The following is an 18,738-nucleotide window of genomic DNA, read 5'->3' on the forward strand; positions in this document are numbered from 1 at the left end:
CGAGTCATGTGATCTATTGTTAGAATTACCCAGTGTCCTTCACTCCACCCTCACAGCCTTTCCCTATCTACCTTCAAAGTCAATAAACTGGTTATAGAATACAATACACAAATAGCATAACAGCCCACAATAAACAAAGATAAATGCACACTTGGGCTACTTTCACACTAGCGTTTCCTGGAGCTGCGGAGGGATGCGCACGGCCGCACCTCCTCCGGTCAGCTCTGCCTATGGGCGCATGACGCTGCATGCGACCTGCGTTCCCTATCTTCAGCATTGGGCACACAGGCCGTGTGCAGGTATGCGTTTGCTGACTCTTGCGTCCTTTTGACGGTGCACCAAACGCACTGTATTGCATTTTAGTGCGCTCGGCGCACCGTCAAAATGACGCATGCGCCAGCAAACGCATACCTGCGCACGGCCTGTGTACCCAATGCTAATGATAGAGTACGCAGGTCGCATGCAGCGTCATGCGCCCATAGGCAGAGCTGACCGGAGGAGGCGCGACAGGGAGCGGAGCTTCACGGCAGCCGTGCGCATCCCTCTGCAGCTCCAGGAAACACTAGTGTGAAAGTAGCCTTACAGACTTACACAGTATGTGAAATGGTATGCAAGTCTGTCTTCTTGACCCACCAAGACAAACACTTAAATCCACAAGCCAATATACAGATAAAAAGTCAATTCTTCCTGGTTTGCAAAAACATTGTTGTCTCGAAAATTAAGATACAATCTGGTTTCTTCACGTATATTATATGTGGTCGGATGATATTCAAACCCCACACAACCTATGTTTACACTTTCAGTTCTGGTTTGGAACTTGTAGCTCTTTGGCACCCCTTTTACCTTCAGGTCAATTAGGGTACTGCACTTAGGTTGAGTAGTTGCCGGAAAGGCTGGTCGCGTCCTAGTTATTGGGCACTCAGCAGTGAGGGCGGTGTGTATATCACCAGTCTTGGGCTGGAAATACACACATAAACCTCTGATCCGTTACTGCCCGGGTTTCCCAATACCACCAGGGACGTTTCGCTGCCACCAGGTCCTCGTTTGGCACTGCTTATCTCGAGGCAGAAACCAACCCAATAGGTAGTGTATTTGGCGCGGAAGACGTGTCGGTTCTATCATAAAGCCAAAAGAACGAACTAGGAATTTTATAAATTTACTCTGGAAAGATATTCAGCGTTTACAAAAATACAAAAGATATTACAAAAGGAGACAAAATACAGTATATACAAACAGTTACAAATAAAAGAGGATTAAGAAACTTCCTCTCAGTCACAGATATGTCATGTTGATAAAGAGGAGGAGAATCGTCCCAAGGGAAATGGTACATCAGCGCAGCCTCATGTTAGCTGATTCCCCGGCAAATGACAACTTCCTCATGGAGCATCTGAGATTTATGCTATTCTCCTGCTGACCTTACCGGGGCTGAGTCAGAGAATGTACGCCCCTTTTTGAAAAGTTATTAAAAACCTACTCGCCATATCTCTGGTGGGGAAGCTCACAGAATGATGACTGGGGTATTATATTTTCTCTTACGAAATTATCTTTCATTTGTGATCATGTCTGTGTTGTCAGAGAGGGCAGAAACCCTTTCCTCTGTTTCTGGTGACTCTAGAAGTGGCAAAACGCTGCTGTGAATAGCTTGAATTATGCCGATTCTGAAAATATGTGTTTCCTGTCCCTAGAAGTATCATGTTTTATTATATTCGCGTTTTATAGACAAAGGAGCTTTTAAATCCTTGTTGGGAAGAGCTGGATTCAACTAGTAATGAGTATCAGCCAGTTGCTGTGAGGAAGGGAGGGAGGGGGAGAGTGCATAGAATTACACAGTGTAGGGGGAGAGGGGGCTGCAGCTACTGCCTGCACATGGGGCTTCGTGCTTACACTGCACAAACCTAATGAGGGTGGAGCAGCATGATGTCACAGTGTAGAGAGCTGTGATGTCACAGATTACAGGGAATGGTTATCAGAAGGACTGATGATGCCATAAAGATCCTTTATAATATTATTATAATGAGTGACTGACAGTGTGCGCTGTGATGTGAAGCTGTGGCTGTGGACAGTGTGCGCTGTGATGTGAAGCTGCGGCTGTGGACAGTGTGCGCTGTGATGTGAAGCTGCGGCTGTGGACAGTGTGCGCTGTGATGTGAAGCTGTGGACAGTGTGCGCTGTGATGTGAAGCTGCGGCTGTGGACAGTGCGCTGTGATGTGAAGCTGTGGCTGTGGACAGTGTGTGCTGTGATGTGAAGCTGTGGCTGTGGACAGTGTGCGCTGTGATGTGAGGCTGTGGACAGTGCGCTGTGATGTGAAGCTGCGGCTGTGGACAGTGCGCTGTGATGTGAAGCTGCGGCTGTGGACAGTGCGCTGTGATGTGAAGCTGCGGCTGTGGACAGTGTGCACTGTGATGTGAAGCTGCGGCTGTGGACAGTGTGCGCTATGATGTGAAGCTGCGGCTGTGGACAGTGTGCGCTGTGATGTGAAGCTGCGGCTGTGGACAGTGTGCGCTGTGATGTGAAGCTGCGGCTGTGGACAGTGCGCTGTGATGTGAAGCTGTGGCTGTGGACAGTGTGCGCTGTGATGTGAAGCTGCGGCTGTGGACATTGTGCTCTGTGATGTGAAGCTGCGGCTGTGGACAGTGTGCGCTGTGATGTGAAGCTGCGGCTGTGGACAGTGTGCGCTGTGATGTGAAGCTGCGGCTGTGGACAGTGTGCGCTGTGATGTGAAGCTGCGGCTGTGGACAGTGTGCGCTGTGATGTGAAGCTGCGGCTGTGGACAGTGTGCGCTGTGATGTGAAGCTGCGGCTGTGGACAGTGTGCGCTGTGATGTGAAGCTGTGGCTGTGGACAGTGTGCGCTGTGATGTTAAGCTGCGGCTGTGGACAGTGTGCGCTGTGATGTGAAGCTGCGGCTGTGGACAGTGTGCGCTGTGATGTGAAGCTGCGGCTGTGGACAGTGTGCGCTGTGATGTGAAGCTGCGGCTGTGGATAGTGTGCGCTGTGATGTGAAGCTGCGGCTGTGGACAGTGTGCGCTGTGATGTGAAGCTGCGGCTGTGGAGAGTGTGCGCTGTGATGTGAAGCTGTGGACAGTGTGCGCTGTGATGTGAAGCTGTGGCTGTGGACAGTGCGCTGTGATGTGAAGCTGTGGCTGTGGACAGTGTGCGCTGTGATGTGAAGCAGCAGCTGTGGACAGTGTGCGCTGTGATGTGAAGCTGCGGCTGTGGACAGTGTGCGCTGTGATGTGAAGCTGTGGCTGTAGACAGTGCGCTGTGATGTGAAGCTGCGGCTGTGGACAGTGTGTGCTGTGATGTGAAGCTGCGGCTGTGGACAGTGTGCTGTGATATGAAGCTGCGGCTGTGGACAGTGTGCGCTGTGATGTGAAGCTGTGGCTGTGGACAGTGTGCGCTGTGATGTGAAGCTGCGGCTGTGGACAGTGTGCGCTGTGATGTGAAGCTGCGGCTGTGGACAGTGTGCGCTGTGATGTGAAGCTGCGGCTGTGGAGAGTGCGCTGTGATGTGAAGCTGTGGCTGTGGACAGTGTGCGCTGTGATGTGAAGCTGTGGCTGTGGACAGTGCGCTGTGATGTGAAGCTGTGGCTGTGGATAGTGTGCGCTGTGATGTGAAGCTGTGGCTGTGGACAGTGTGCGCTGTGATGTGAAGCTGTGGCTGTGGACAGTGTGCGCTGTGATGTGAAGCTGCGGCTGTGGACAGTGTGAGCTGTGATGTGAAGCAGCGGCTGTGGACAGTGTGCGCTGTGATGTGAAGCTGTGGCTGTGGACAGTGTGCGCTGTGATGTGAAGCTGTGGCTGTGGACAGTGTGCGCTGTGATGTGAAGCTGTTGCTGTGGACAGTGTGCGCTGTGATGTGAAGCTGTGGCTGTGGACAGTGTGCGCTGTGATGTGAAGCTGTGGCTGTGGACAGTGTGCGCTGTGATGTGAAGCTGTGGCTGTGGACAGTGTGCACTGTGATGTGAAGCTGTGGCTGTGGACAGTGTGCGCTGTGATGTGAAGCTGTGGCTGTGGACAGTGTGCGCTGTGATGTGAAGCTGTGGCTGTGGATAGTGTGCGCTGTGATGTGAAGCTGCGGCTGTGGACAGTGTGCGATGTGATGTGAAGCTGCGGCTGTGGAGAGTGCGCTGTGATGTGAAGCTGTGGACAGTGTGCGCTGTGATGTGAAGCTGTGGCTGTGGACAGTGCGCTGTGATGTGAAGCTGCGGCTGTGGACAGGGCGCTGTGATGTGAAGCTGTGGCTGTGGACAGTGTGCGCTGTGATGTGAGGCTGTGGACAGTGCGCTGTGATGTGAAGCTGCGGCTGTGGACAGTGCGCTGTGATGTGAAGCTGTGGCAGTGGACAGTGTGCGCTGTGATGTGAAGCTGTGGCTGTGGACAGTGTGCGCTGTGATGTGAAGCTGTGGCTGTGGACAGAGTGCGCTGTGATGTGAAGCTGCGGCTGTGGACAGTGTGCGCTGTGATGTGAAGCTGCGGCTGTGGAGAGTGCGCTGTGATGTGAAGCTGTGGACAGTGTGCGCTGTGATGTGAAGCTGCGGCTGTGGACAGTGTGCGCTGTGATGTGAAGCTGTGGACAGTGTGCGCTATGATGTGAATCTGTGGACAGTGTGTGCTGTGATGTGAAGCTGCGGCTGTGGACAGTGTGCGCTGTGATGTGAAGCTGGCTGTGGACAGTGTGCGCTGTGATGTGAAGCTGTGGCTGTGGACAGTGTGCGCTGTGATGTGAAGCTGCGGTTGTGGACAGTGTGCACTGTGATGTGAAGCTGCGGCTGTGGAGAGTGCGCTGTGATGTGAAGCTGTGGACAGTGTGCGCTGTGATGTGAAGCTGCGGCTGTGGACAGTGTGCGCTGTGATGTGAAGCTGTGGACAGTGTGCGCTATGATGTGAATCTGTGGACAGTGTGCGCTGTGATGTGAAGCTGCGGCTGTGGACAGTGTGCGCTGTGATGTGAAGCTGTGGCTGTGGACAGTGTTCGCTGTGATGTGAAGCTGTGGCTGTGGACAGTGTGCGCTGTGATGTGAAGCTGCGGCTGTGGACAGTGTGCGCTGTGATGTGAAGCTGCGGCTGTGGACAGTGTGCGCTGTGATGTGAAGCTGTGGCTGTGGACAGTGTGCGCTGTGATGTGAAGCTGCGGCTGTGGACAGTGTGCGCTGTGATGTGAAGCTGTGGACAGTGTGCGCTGTGATGTGAAGCTGTGGCTGTGGACAGTGTGCGCTATGATGTGAAGCTGTGGCTGTGGACAGTGTGTGCTGTGATGTGAAGCTGTGGCTGTGGGCAGTGTGCGCTATGATGTGAAGCTGTGGCTGTGGACAGTGTGCGCTGTGATGTGAAGCAGCGGCTGTGGACAGTGTGCGCTGTGATGTGAAGCTGTGGCTGTGGACAGTGTGCGCTGTGATGTGAAGCTGCGACTGTGGACAGTGTGCGCTGTGATGTGAAGCTGCGGCTGTGGACAGTGTGCGCTGTGATGTGAAGCTGTGGCTGTGGACAGTGTGCGCTGTGATGTGAAGCTGTGGCTGTGGACAGTGTGCGCTGTGATGTGAAGCTGCGGCTGTGGACAGTGTGCGCTGTGATGTGAAGCTGCGGCTGTGGACAGTGTGCGCTGTGATGTGAAGCTGTGGCTGTGGACAGTGTGCGCTGTGATGTGAAGCTGTGGCTGTGGACAGTGTGCGCTGTGATGTGAAGCTGCGGCTGTGGACAGTGTGCGCTGTGATGTGAAGCTGTGGACAGTGTGCGCTGTGATGTGAAGCTGTGGCTGTGGACAGTGTGCGCTATGATGTGAAGCTGTGGCTGTGGACAGTGTGCGCTGTGATGTGAAGCTGCGGCTGTGGACAGTGTGCGCTGTGATGTGAAGCTGTGGCTGTGGACAGTGTGCGCTGTGATGTGAAGCTGTGGCTGTGGGCAGTGTGCGCTATGATGTGAAGCTGTGGCTGTGGACAGTGTGCGCTGTGATGTGAAGCAGCGGCTGTGGACAGTGTGCGCTGTGATGTGAAGCTGTGGCTGTGGACAGTGTGCGCTGTGATGTGAAGCTGCGGCTGTGGACAGTGCGCTGTGATGTGAAGCTGCGGCTGTGGACAGTGTGCGCTGTGATGTGAAGCTGCGGCTGTGGACAGTGTGCGCTGTGATGTGAAGCTGTGGCTGTGGACAGTGTGCGCTGTGATGTGAAGCTGTGGCTGTGGACAGTGTGCGCTGTGATGTGAAGCTGTGGCTGTGGACAGTGTGCGCTGTGATGTGAAGCTGTGGACATTGTGCGCTGTGATGTGAAGCTGTGGCTGTGGACAGTGTGCGCTGTGATGTGAAGCTGTGGCTGTGGACAGTGTGCGCTGTGATGTGAAGCTGTGGCTGTGGACAGTGTGCGCTGTGATGTGAAGCTGCGGCTGTGGACAGTGTGCGCTGTGATGTGAAGCTGTGGCTGTGGACAGTGTGCGCTGTGATGTGAAGCTGTGGCTGTGGACAGTGTGCGCTGTGATGTGAAGCTGCGGCTGTGGACAGTGTGCGCTGTGATGTGAAGCTGTGGACAGTGTGCGCTGTGATGTGAAGCTGTGGCTGTGGACAGTGTGCGCTATGATGTGAAGCTGTGGCTGTGGACAGTGTGCGCTGTGATGTGAAGCTGCGGCTGTGGACAGTGTGCGCTGTGATGTGAAGCTGTGGCTGTGGACAGTGTGCGCTGTGATGTGAAGCTGTGGCTGTGGACAGTGTGCGCTATGATGTGAAGCTGTGGCGGTGGACAGTGCGCTGTGATGTGAAGCTGCGGCTGTGGAGAGTGCGCTGTGATGTGAAGCTGCGGCTGTGGAGAGTGCGCTGTGAAGTGAAGCTGTGGCTGTGGACAGTGTGCGCTGTGATGTGAAGCTGCGGCTGTGGAGAGTGCGCTGTGAAGTGAAGCTGTGGCTGTGGACAGTGTGCGCTGTGATGTGAAGCTGTGGCTGTGGACAGTGTGCGCTGTGATGTGAAGCTGCGGCTGTGGACAGTGTGCGCTGTGATGTGAAGCTGTGGACAGTGTGCGCTATGATGTGAAGCTGTGGACAGTGTGCGCTGTGATGTGAAGCTGCAGCTGTGGACAGTGTGTGCTGTGATGTGAAGCTGTGGCTGTGGACAGTGTGCGCTGTGATGTGAAGCTGCGGCTGTGGACAGTGTGCGCTGTGATGTGAAGCTGCGGCTGTGGACAGTGTGCGCTGTGATGTGAAGCTGCGGCTGTGGACAGTGTGCACTGTGATGTGAAGCTGTGGCTGTGGACAGTGTGCGCTGTGATGTGAAGCTGTGGCTGTGGACAGTGTGCGCTGTGATGTGAAGCTGCGGCTGTGGACAGTGTGCGCTGTGATGTGAAGCTGTGGACAGTGTGCGCTGTGATGTGAAGCTGTGGCTGTGGACAGTGTGCGCTGTGATGTGAAGCTGCGGCTGTGGACAGTGTGCGCTGTGATGTGAAGCTGTGGACAGTGTGCGCTATGATGTGAAGCTGTGGACAGTGTGCGCTGTGATGTGAAGCTGCGGCTGTGGACAGTGTGCGCTGTGATGTGAAGCTGTGGCTGTGGACAGTGTGCGCTGTGATGTGAAGCTGTGGCTGTGGACAGTGCGCGCTGTGATGTGAAGCTGCGGCTGTGGACAGTGTGCGCTGTGATGTGAAGCTGCGGCTGTGGACAGTGTGCGCTGTGATGTGAAGCTGCGGCTGTGGACAGTGTGCGCTGTGATGTGAAGCTGCGGCTGTGGACAGTGTGCGCTGTGATGTGAAGCTGTGGCTGTGGACAGTGTGCGCTGTGATGTGAAGCTGTGGCTGTGGACAGTGTGCGCTGTGATGTGAAGCTGTGGACATTGTGCGCTGTGATGTGAAGCTGTGGCTGTGGACAGTGTGCGCTGTGATGTGAAGCTGTGGCTGTGGACAGTGTGCGCTGTGATGTGAAGCTGTGGCTGTGGACAGTGTGCGCTGTGATGTGAAGCTGCGGCTGTGGACAGTGTGCGCTGTGATGTGAAGCTGTGGCTGTGGACAGTGTGCGCTGTGATGTGAAGCTGCGGCTGTGGACAGTGTGCGCTGTGATGTGAAGCTGTGGCTGTGGACAGTGTGCGCTGTGATGTGAAGCTGCGGCTGTGGACAGTGTGCGCTGTGATGTGAAGCTGTGGCTGTGGACAGTGTGCGCTGTGATGTGAAGCTGTGGCTGTGGACAGTGTGCGGTGTGATGTGAAGCTGCGGTTGTGGACAGTGTGCGCTGTGATGTGAAGCTGTGGCTGTGGACAATGTGCGCTGTGATGTGAAGCTGTGGCTGTGGACAGTGTGCGCTGTGATGTGAAGCTGCGGCTGTGGACAGTGTGCGCTGTGATGTGAAGCTGTGGCTGTGGACAGTGTGCGCTGTGATGTGAAGCTGTGGCTGTGGACAGTGTGCACTGTGATGTGAAGCTGCGGCTGTGGACAGTGTGCGCAGTGATGTGAAGCTGTGGACAGTGTGGGCTGTGATGTGAAGCTGTGGCTGTGGACAGTGTGCGCTATGATGTGAAGCTGTGGCTGTGGACAGTGTGCGCTGTGATGTGAAGCTGCGGCTGTGGACAGTGTGCGCTGTGATGTGAAGCTGTGGCTGTGGACAGTGTGCGCTGTGATGTGAAGCTGTGGCTGTGGACAGTGTGCGCTATGATGTGAAGCTGTGGCTGTGGACAGTGCGCTGTGATGTGAAGCAGCGGCTGTGGACAGTGTGCGCTGTGATGTGAAGCTGTGGCTGTGGACAGTGTGCGCTGTGATGTGAAGCTGCGGCTGTGGAGAGTGCGCTGTGATGTGAAGCTGCGGCTGTGGACAGTGTGCGCTGTGATGTGAAGCTGCGGCTGTGGAGAGTGCGCTGCGATGTGAAGCTGTGGCTGTGGACAGTTTGCGCTGTGATGTGAAGCTGTGGCTGTGGACAGTGTGCGCTGTGATGTGAAGCTGCGGCTGTGGACAGTGTGCGCTGTGATGTGAAGCTGTGGCTGTGGACAGTGTGCGCTGTGATGTGAAGCTGCCACTGTGGACAGTGGGCGCTATGATGTGAAGTTGTGGCTGTGCACAGTGCGCTTTGATGTGAAGCAGCGGCTGTGGACAGTGTGTTCGCTGTGATGTGAAGCTGTGGCTGTGGACAGTGTGCGCTGTGATGTGAAGCTGCGGCTGTGGAGAGTGCGCTGTGATGTGAAGATGCGGCTGTGGACAGTGTGCGCTGTGATGTGAAGCTGCGGCTGTGGAGAGTGCGCTGTGATGTGAAGCTGTGGCTGTGGACAGTGTGCGCTGTGATGTGAAGCTGTGGCTGTGGACAGTGCGCTGTGATGTGAAGATGCGGCTGTGGACAGTGTGCGCTGTGATGTGAAGCTGCGGCTGTGGAGAGTGCGCTGTGATGTGAAGCTGCGGCTGTGGACAGTGTGCGCTGTGATGTGAAGCTGCGGCTGTGGACAGTGTGCGCTGTGATGTGAAGCTGCGGCTGTGGACAGTGTGCGCTGTGATGTGAAGCTGTGGCTGTGGACAGTGTGCGCTGTGATGTGAAGCTGTGGCTGTGGACAGTGTGCGCTGTGATGTGAAGCTGTGGACATTGTGCGCTGTGATGTGAAGCTGTGGCTGTGGACAGTGTGCGCTGTGATGTGAAGCTGTGGCTGTGGACAGTGTGCGCTGTGATGTGAAGCTGCGGCTGTGGACAGTGTGCGCTGTGATGTGAAGCTGCGGCTGTGGACAGTGTGCGCTGTGATGTGAAGCTGCGGCTGTGGACAGTGTGCGCTGTGATGTGAAGCTGCGGCTGTGGACAGTGTGCGCTGTGATGTGAAGCTGCGGCTGTGGACAGTGTGCGCTGTGATGTGAAGCTGCGGCTGTGGACAGTGTGCGCTGTGATGTGAAGCTGCGGCTGTGGACAGTTTGCGCTGTGATGTGAAGCTGCGTCTGTGGACAGTGTGCGCTGTGATGTGAAGCTGCGGCTGTGGACAGTGTGCGCTGTGATGTGAAGCTGTGGCTGTGGACAGTGTGCGCTGTGATGTGAAGCTGCGGCTGTGGACAGTGTGCGCTGTGATGTGAAGCTGTGGCTGTGGACAGTGTGCGCTGTGATGTGAAGCTGTGGCTGTGGACAGTGTGCGCTGTGATGTGAAGCTGCGGCTGTGGACAGTGTGCGCTGTGATGTGAAGCTGTGGACAGTGTGCGCTGTGATGTGAAGCTGTGGCTGTGGACAGTGTGCGCTGTGATGTGAAGCTGCGGCTGTGGACAGTGTGCGCTGTGATGTGAAGCTGCGGCTGTGGACAGTGTGCGCTGTGATGTGAAGCTGCGGCTGTGGACAGTATGCGCTGTGATGTGAAGCTGTGGCTGTGGACAGTGTGCGCTGTGATGTGAAGCTGTGGCTGTGGACAGTGTGCGCTGTGATGTGAAGCTGCGGCTGTGGACAGTGTGCGCTGTGATGTGAAGCTGTGGCTGTGGACAGTGTGCGCTGTGATGTGAAGCTGGACATTGTGCGCTGTGATGTGAAGCTGTGGCTGTGGACAGTGTGCGCTGTGATGTGAAGCTGTGGCTGTGGACAGTGTGCGCTGTGATGTGAAGCTGTGGCTGTGGACAGTGTGCGCTGTGATGTGAAGCTGCGGCTGTGGACAGTGTGCGCTGTGATGTGAAGCTGTGGCTGTGGACAGTGTGCGCTGTGATGTGAAGCTGTGGCTGTGGACAGTGTGCGCTGTGATGTGAAGCTGCGGCTGTGGACAGTGTGCGCTGTGATGTGAAGCTGTGGACAGTGTGCTCTGTGATGTGAAGCTGTGGCTGTGGACAGTGTGCGCTATGATGTGAAGCTGTGGCTGTGGACAGTGTGCGCTGTGATGTGAAGCTGCGGCTGTGGACAGTGTGCGCTGTGATGTGAAGCTGTGGCTGTGGACAGTGTGCGCTGTGATGTGAAGCTGTGGCTGTGGACAGTGTGCGCTATGATGTGAAGCTGTGGCTGTGGACAGTGTGCGCTGTGATGTGAAGCTGCGGCTGTGGAGAGTGCGCTGTGATGTGAAGCTGCGGCTGTGGACAGTGTGCGCTGTGATGTGAAGCTGCGGCTGTGGAGAGTGCGCTGTGATGTGAAGCTGTGGCTGTGGACAGTGTGCGCTGTGATGTGACGCTGTGGCTGTGGACAGTGTGCGCTGTGATGTGAAGCTGCGGCTGTGGACAGTGTGCGCTGTGATGTGAAGCTGTGGACAGTGTGCGCTATGATGTGAAGCTGTGGACAGTGTGAGCGAAGCTGCGGCTGTGGACAGTGTGCGCTGTGATGTGAAGCTGTGGCTGTGGACAGTGTGCGCTGTGATGTGAAGCTGCAGCTGTGGACAGTGTGCGCTGTGATGTGAAGCTGCGGCTGTGGACAGTGTGCGCTGTGATGTGAAGCTGCGGCTGTGGACAGTGTGCGCTGTGATGTGAAGCTGCGGCTGTGGACAGTGTGCGCTGTGATGTGAAGCTGTGGCTGTGGACAGTGTGCGCTGTGATGTGAAGCTGTGGCTGTGGACAGTGTGCGCTGTGATGTGAAGCTGCGGCTGTGGACAGTGTGCGCTGTGATGTGAAGCTGTGGACAGTGTGCGCTGTGATGTGAAGCTGTGGCTGTGGACAGTGCGCTGTGATGTGAAGCTGTGGCTGTGGACTGTGTGCGCTGTGATGTGAAGCTGTGGCTGTGGACAGTGCGCTGTGATGTGAAGCTGTGGACAGTGTGCGTTGTGATGTGAAGCTGTGGCTGTGGACAGTGTGCGCTGTGATGTGAAGCTGCGGCTGTGGACAGTGTGCGCTGTGATGTGAAGCTGTGGACAGTGTGCTGCTGTGATGTGAAGCTGCGGCTGTGGACAGTGTGCACTGTGATGTGAAGCTGTGGCTGTGGACAGTGTGCGCTGTGATGTGAAGCTGTGGCTGTGGACAGTGTGCGCTGTGATGTGAAGCTGTGGACAGTGTGCGCTGTGATGTGAAGCTGTGGCTGTGGACAGTGTGCGCTGTGATGTGAAGCTGCGGCTGTGGACAGTGTGCGCTGTGATGTGAAGCTGCGGCTGTGGACAGTGTGCGCTGTGATGTGAAGCTGCGGCTGTGGACAGTGTGCGCTGTGATGTGAAGCTGTGGACAGTGTGCGCTGTGATGTGAAGCTGTGGACAGTGTGCGCTGTGATGTGAAGCTACGGCTGTGGACAGTGTGCGCTGTGATGTGAAGCTGTGGCTGTGGACAGTGTGCGCTGTGATGTGAAGCTGTGGACAGTGTGCGCTGTGATGTGAAGCTGTGGACAGTGTGCGCTGTGATGTGAAGCTGTGGACAGTGTGCGCTGTGTTGTGAAGCTGTGGACAGTGTGCGCTGTGATGTGAAGCTGCGGCTGTGGACAGTGTGCACTGTGATGTGAAGCTGTGGCTGTGGACAGTGTGCGCTGTGATGTGAAGCTGTGGCTGTGGACAGTGTGCGCTGTGATGTGAAGCTGTGGCTGTGGACAGTGTGCGCTGTGATGTGAAGCTGTGGACAGTGTGCGCTGTGATGTGAAGCTGTGGCTGTGGACAGTGTGCGCTTGTTAAATATTAATAATCCGTTAATTTCTTATTACACCCAGTTCTGTACATTGCTTTAGCTTACACGACATAGGCTATTTTTAAGCTTGGCTCATGGTAGAAAGACAGCTCCATATATGTAGAGATCACGTGTTTCAAGAGACGTATATAATTCATGGCTAACTGTAGAGGGTGCTGTCTTCTTCCCTCACCATCATGAGAGACAGACGCAAGATGACATGACACAACAGCTGGTATATTACTTGACGGCGATGTGAGAAGCCGAACTGAGACACAGCAGCCATTTGCTATTCAGGATCTCGGTGAGAAGAAGAATACATGTTGCTTTTGCCATGTGGGATCTCAGAGCATGATCTAATGGACAATATCTCTTTCACTTATTTTTATTCACCTGTTTTTCTGTAATAACCTTTCTTTGATGGAAGAAACCAAATAAACCACTATATTTTTATCTGGTAACTAGTCCTGAGTATTTTACAGGATATGCATTATTTTACATTGGAGAGCCAGCCAGATCTGAATTTTTGTACTTTTTTTGCGGATTTCCCTCAACTTGCACACGGGGGATTGGACTTTGCTAACGTCAAATCATATGTGTAAGTTATCGGGAATTCCACTACTTACAAGAATCACATGGAACCTAGAAGTAAGAAGTACCAGATAGATTGAGAAGTACTACAAGTGCCAAAAGTACCAGACCTAAGCCAGACGTGTGAAGACAGGAACCCAGCGTTGTCCATCAAAGGAGCTGAGACATTTCAAGGTAAGATAAAATGGATGTCATTAATTGTCTTGCTAAGCAGAGTAAATTGAAATTTAAGTCTGTAGACAATTCTAATTCAGAAGTTTTATGGTTAAGTTTATATGCCGAGTGTGAACTCGAGAATCAGAGGTTAGATTCTAAGTTTTTCAATAGAGAAAGAGAGAGATTAAAAAATATTCTACAGATGGTAGATATATTTCATAGATCTGTGTCAGAGAAATCTAAAAATGATTGTGTAGAGGATAGTGATATTCCCGAGATTCACTGTAATGTGGAGAAACAGTTACAAGTGTCTGTAGCAGTCATTGAAGGTGACCTTGCAGACGTGGAACAAGATGGAGACGTAGGAGGAGACTTCAGAACTGACGTAGAGGACGTACAAGGGAAAGACGTACCACTAAAAATAGAAGACTCACAGGCCCAAACCCGAAATAGCGTGAGGAAGAATTTGATAAAAATATGCCAAATAATTCCTGCTTATGACAACAAAATAGATGTTTATAGAAACTCTGAGATCTTTGAAAGTTGTTCTGATAACTTTGATTTATCTAACGAGGAGAAGAATCAGTTGTTCAAAATGTGGATCCCTGTAAATTTTGCTAGGAGATTGTCTTTAAAGTTATCTGGTGAAACACATGAGAATTTAACTGATAAGGACAGATTAAAAATTCTCATTTTTTGTTCATCAAATGAAAATCATCCAGATATTGATATTCTTCAAAAATTAAGGATTGGTCGGAAGGAATGTATTTTTACATTCATGTCCATATATGAACGTTTGTACAAAATGCTGAGTGAGAATGTCAAAACACCGTCCCTCATAAGGAGTTTTGTAAGCAAATTTTGGTTTCTAAATCCTGCATCTCGTGTTATTGCGTCACAAAAAGATTCTTTGTTTGAATGTGCGCAATTTCTTGATTTTGCCAGGAAACACGAGAATCGTGAAAGGAAAATAAATTGTGCTAATTTTGGAAAGACAGGCAGAGTAAAATCTTATCAGAAGCCTGTATTAGCAAAACCTTCTAAAATGAGTTTTCCCCAAAATCAAATCTACGAAGAAAGAAAAAGAAAATCACATGTTTGTTATAAACCATATGGAATGATGCAAAAGAACACCGAAAAGACACAAATTGAATTAAGAAAAATGATGAGTTCTGATTTTCTTTCTGTAACAAAGATGGCCGAATTTAACAGACAGAAACAGGTGGTGAGTGACATCATGGCCTGTAAACTGAATACTCTGCTCCAAGAATCTATTAGCTTTAAAATGGCAAGAACCTTTCAGGATATTTTTTGCAGAGAAATAAGTATGGGTGTAGGAATTGGCTAGGAAAAGTAATATATATATTGTGTAACAGTGTTATACAATTAGTGAGTTATAGAGTATAATCCTGTAGTTTTATGGTTTGTGGATATATACATAGTCATACAGTATATATATAGAGTGTTTGTAGAAGTAGAAATAGTAGAACTGTATTTTTTAATGAAAATTAAAATCTACATCAGTAATAATATTTAGAATTATATGATATTAACCTTATTTTTTATGTTTCCTTAGAATTTTCATTTCAAAGCAGGACTTAATCGAGGAAAATTCTCTTCCAAGGATTTATGCCTTTATTTACACAGGATGTTGCAATAATTGCATGATTTTATATATATCTAACCCTTAAAAGGAAATAACCAATTGCTTTTAAAATGTTCTGGGTGTGTGTTTTTTTTACTGCATGGTTTGAATGACAACCTCAACAGGTGAAAATTTCAACCTTGTTCTAATAATAAGTATACCATACCAGTATACTATGTCCCTGTTCCTTAGGAAAAGAATTTTAAAGGGGGAATATTCAAAGAAATATTAAGAGACTAAATTGAAATAGTTTACAATGCATTGATAATTAGGATAATTTGGGTTAAAATACGTGTATTAAACTTAATATGTGACACAGTCTGAGTGACAGTGACTGAGTGTATGAGCAGCTGCTGAGCGAGTAATGTGATACGTTTGTGAGACCTCAGGATCCTGAATGCATGAGAGAAAAAAAAAAAAAAAACCCCAAAAGCTTTTATCTTTAGGAGGAAATATGCAGATCAGTTAAATTATTAGAATATTAGGATACATAATGAAATATTATCTATACAACATATATTTCTATATTTCTATAGTAATTATTATTTCTTGATTTAGTTAATTGTGGATAAGTGCAATCGCACAACAAAATAGAAAATAGTTTAGGAAGAAAATCTATTCTTTCCTTATCAGCTTTAGCTCTTTTAAACAGGCACCAGCACAGAGCCTGGTATTCACCAGCTGCATCTGGGAATAGTGGACCTTCCTTCTCTGTCCAAGTGTGTTACATTTAAATTAATTTTTCCAAAGGATAATTTTATGATATTCAAATTAATTTTGATGGTTACACATCTTCAGACAAATAATGGTATAAGCAGGTATAAATTCACATAATTTATACATTAATTATTTTTAATTTTGGTTTTGATAAATGAATTATTTCATGAAACAATATTTTTTGGTATTAAGGGAGAAATATGTTTTTTATCCTGACTACATAATCACATTTGATTAATACTTCTTCTTCACACATTTTAATAGGAAAAAATATTAATAAGGTACAATGGTATAAGTATTGGGTATAATAACAAGTATTATAAAGAGTCATTTCTTTACACTAAGAGGAATTACATGCAAAGTTGCATAATTTGAAGACATAACTACTCTGCATCAACATAAAGGCCTTATTCTTATTTTTATTTTTATTCTTATTTTTCATTATTTTTAATTCTTTCACCAATATTTAGTAAAGTAATATCTACTGAGAATATTGCTTCATTAAATATAGCAATTATATGGTTCTATTACTAAGGAAAATGTTTCACTTCTGAGTTATATGCAACAATTCTTTTATTCATTCATTCGCTCACTCATATATTCTTATTTTGGTTCATGGCTATACATTCCTACATATTATTAGTATAATAAATATATTCCTTATTAATAAAGATGAAAACACTGGTTACATAAAACACAGTGACACCTATGGGTTGAAAAAGGTAATTACACCTATGATATAAAAATGTTCTATCACATGAAAAAATGGATAATAATGTATTATCACTTATTATTGGTTTATTATTTCAAATATTGAAATCCATATACAGTACAAATTCTAATAATAATTCTATGGATATTACTGATTGCTATGGTACGCTGTGATATTATGGGATAGGGAAATTACCAGATTTGGTATAGAATAGGGAATGAAGACTTCAAGCAAGATACTGAAATTATGTTAATAAAGACTTTTCACATTTCTAAACTTCATTGATTTTTATCAGTTGCAAGAAGAAGAATGCCGCGATCCAGAAGTCCCAGAAGGTAACAAAGCTATGATTACTGAGTAATAGACTGTGTTAATTACAAGTGCAGTATCCACCATTGACAGTCACAAGTGCAGTATCCACCACTGACAGTCACAAGTGCAGTATCCACCACCGACAGTCACAATTAAAGTGTCTAACCTGACAACCAGAGGACGATGATCCTATGATGCTGAGATGAACGATGTTATCACGTTCTTTTCAAGTTCCAGAGGTTTTCAATCACCTGAAAAGCTTCGATGAAAGCTGGTGAACAATGAAGGTAATTATCAGGAAGCTACAACCCTGACATATGTCCTGTGCATTAGGACAAGGACTGGTTATGGTGCTATGTTTAGCAAGGAAGAGTCATTTTAACCCTTGCTTTGCTGACCAAAGACGTCACACCTGTTCAAAGACCAGTACCGATGGAGGATTCCAGAATATCCAAGGCGAGCCAATGTAAGCCCAGGTTTTTAAAGATAACACTGCACAGATATTAAAGCTGCATAGACTTTGTTTTCGTATTAACATTTGAAATTATGGACTTTGATTTGATACACAACACATCTATATGCTATAAGAAAACTGTATTTTTAAAAGAACCAAGAAGAAGACAGAAGACATCAAAATGAAGACCAGATGACATCAGATGATGATGACTGGACCTGAGATGCTTCAATTTAGACTTAGGGAAGTATAATTATACATATTTTATATGAATATTGTTCACAACTTACCATAACATGAATTCACATCAATTATGTCATTGAGTACTTATAACGGTAATCTAATATTATTATTATTATTATTATTGATATTAAATTATTTTGTCAAAGAAGAAGAAAAGAAGAAAGAAGATCTTGTTATATTTGAGGGTTCCAATTAATGTCTGTCTCCCTCAAAAGGGGGAATTGTTAAATATTAATAATCCGTTAATTTCTTATTACACCCAGTTCTGTACATTGCTTTAGCTTACACGACATAGGCTATTTTTAAGCTTGGCTCATGGTAGAAAGACAGCTCCATATATGTAGAGATCACGTGTTTCAAGAGACGTATATAATTCATGGCTAACTGTAGAGGGTGCTGTCTTCTTCCCTCACCATCATGAGAGACAGACGCAAGATGACATGACACAACAGCTGGTATATTACTTGACGGCGATGTGAGAAGCCGAACTGAGACACAGCAGCCATTTGCTATTCAGGATCTCGGTGAGAAGAAGAATACATGTTGCTTTTGCCATGTGGGATCTCAGAGCATGATCTAATGGACAATATCTCTTTCACTTATTTTTATTCACCTGTTTTTCTGTAATAACCTTTCTTTGATGGAAGAAACCAAATAAACCACTATATTTTTATCTGGTAACTAGTCCTGAGTATTTTACAGGATATGCATTATTTTACAGCGCTGTGATGTGAAGCTGCGGCTGTGGACAGTGTGCGCTGTGATGTGAAGCTGTGGACAGTGTGCGCTGTGATGTGAAGCTGCGGCTGTGGACAGTGTGCGCTGTGATGTGAAGCTGTGGCTGTGGACAGTGTGCGCTGTGATGTGAAGCTGTGGCTGTGGACAGTGTGCACTGTGATGTGAAGCTGCGGCTGTGGACAGTGTGCGCTGTGATGTGAAGCTGCGGCTGTGGACAGTGTGCGCTGTGATGTGAAGCTGCGGCTGTGGACAGTGTGCGCTGTGATGTGAAGCTGCGGCTGTGGACAGTGTGCGCTGTGATGTGAAGCTGCGGCTGTGGACAGTGTGCGCTGTGATGTGAAGCTGCGGCTGTGGACAGTGTGCGCTGTGATGTGAAGCTGCGGCTGTGGACAGTGTGCGCTGTGATGTGAAGCTGTGGACAGTGTGCGCTGTGATGTGAAGCTGTGGACAGTGTGCGCTGTGATGTGAAGCTGTGGACAGTGTGCGCTGTGATGTGAAGCTGCGGCTGTGGACAGTGTGCGCTGTGATGTGAAGCTGTGGACAGTGTGCGCTGTGATGTGAAGCTGTGGACAGTGTGCGCTGTGATGTCAAGCTGTGGACAGTGTGCGCTGTGATGTGAAGCTGTGGACAGTGTGCGCTGTGATGTGAAGCTGCGGCTGTGGACAGTGTGCGCTGTGATGTGAAGCTGTGGCTGTGGACAGT

The 18,738-nt window shown here is 49.1% G+C and overlaps 1 long non-coding RNA gene across 1 annotated transcript; it reads left to right on the forward strand.

Annotated features, from left to right (window-relative positions):
* The first annotated feature begins 12,441 nt into the window (after window positions 1–12,441).
* Window positions 12,442–17,979, forward strand: LOC141072455 (uncharacterized). Its single transcript, XR_012226687.1, has 2 exons — window positions 12,442–13,233; window positions 14,792–17,979. It is a non-coding gene; the product is annotated as an uncharacterized lncRNA (long non-coding RNA).
* Window positions 17,980–18,738: the final 759 nt, after the last annotated feature.

The sequence above is a fragment of the Dendrobates tinctorius genome, unplaced genomic scaffold, assembly GCF_039654945.1.
Source record: "Dendrobates tinctorius isolate UK_male_01 unplaced genomic scaffold, ASM3965494v1 ptg000273l, whole genome shotgun sequence".
NCBI lineage: Eukaryota > Metazoa > Chordata > Amphibia > Anura > Dendrobatidae > Dendrobates > Dendrobates tinctorius.